The 1,531-nt window shown below is 45.0% G+C and overlaps 1 protein-coding gene across 1 annotated transcript in view; it reads right to left on the reverse strand.

Annotated features, from left to right (window-relative positions):
* The window catches only part of ARL5B (ADP ribosylation factor like GTPase 5B), an 18,527-nt gene that overhangs the window by 12,112 nt on the left and 4,884 nt on the right, over window positions 1–1,531 (reverse strand). The gene's annotated exons all lie outside the window — the stretch shown is intronic.

Consider the following 1,531-nt stretch of genomic DNA (forward strand, 5'->3'; position numbering starts at 1 on the left):
AACGTGTTTTCCACCCCCTTGTCCAAGTTGCTGATGAAGATGTTGAACAGTGTAGGCCCCAGGACTGAGCCCTGGGGGACCCCACTATTCACATCCCGCCAGGTCGAGTACGACCTGTCCACTATCACTCTCTGGGTGGTGGTGGTGCGCGATCCCAAGGAAGTATGTTTAAACTGATTAGTATACCAACACATTTTCTCAGGACAAGAAGCCCTGCTGGGCCAGTCTGTACTCCACCTTAGTCCTGTGACCCACTGGGGATACAGGCTGACAGCTCCTGCATGGAGCTTTCAGGACAGACACAGGGATGGTGTGATTAACAGATCCTGCTCACACCTGCACTTCATGCAGGCTAAGACAGACCCTGGCAAACTCATACCTGGAGTGTGCCAGGCTACATCTTCTGGTCCATTTGAATGCCTGCCCCCCTTTACATTAAGGTACCATCCAGCTTCCAGACATTAAATCGTATTTAACCATTCAATTTGCTCAGGGACTGCTCCAGATAAGCACAATACCCACCAGCTTCAGACTGTCAGTTAACAGTGACTCTACCTACCCATGTACATGCTCTCAACGGGCAGCCAGCTGGACAGACAAGCACACTGAACTTGGGGGATATTTGGATGCTGTCTGCTGCAGTAATATGCATATGATGTATGGGATTTTGGGCCAGCTTGCTGAACTGGGCATTCACAGGACTAAGGCTCAGCACAGAGTCTGAGTCCAACAGCTGCAACAAAGGACCCAAGGACTCTTAGGATATGATTACAATTACTGAATTGCTAGTTGTAGCAATATCCCACCAGCTTCTCAGTAGTTCTACTGAATGCCCTGGAAAAAATACTTAAAAAATCTTTTTAGTATTAAGCTCAAAAGGTGGAGCTCCACAGAGGAGGAGAAACTAGAGCCTCTGCCCAGTAGTGCTGCTCATCATAGGTTTTGGTATTTTGAAAGAAGTTTTGTTAGAACTGGGGAGGGATCGTCTCATAAGATGCCCAAAGAATTCACCATTAATGAATATCTGGGGCTCCCTGGAGTGCAATCCATGAGAGGAACTGGCATGCTCTTTTCCTCTATCCAGGCAAGTGCTCTAGCACTATGGTTGCCCCCAAGATAGCCACTGCTAGACTGATTCCAATTTTGATTAGACAGTAGCATGCATCTCAGAAAAAATTACAACAAATCAAAGATGTTTCTTTTCTAATGCACCAGCATGGCCTGCTCACAGATTAGAGTTTAACAAAACAAAAATAAAAAAAGTTGTTATTTGGCCTATAAATTGTACGTCCCCTTTAGGGTGGGAGGGACAATACTTACATGTGTTAAAAGTTACCAGAAGTCAATTTGCAGTCAGTGCTGTCTACACTAGATGGAAACTGTCTCATTGTAGAGTCATGGATGGATTTGGTGGCCATTATTTTTGGCAAAGGTCTTACTGGGGGATTACACTGCTGAGACAAATTACTGATTGTTTCAATGACCAAACATTGATTTCATGTCATCCCTTTCATACGGCTTTTTTTTTTTT

The sequence above is a fragment of the Gavialis gangeticus genome, unplaced genomic scaffold, assembly GCF_001723915.1.
Source record: "Gavialis gangeticus isolate Ggan-Ray unplaced genomic scaffold, GavGan_comp1, whole genome shotgun sequence".
Lineage (NCBI taxonomy): Eukaryota > Metazoa > Chordata > Crocodylia > Gavialidae > Gavialis > Gavialis gangeticus.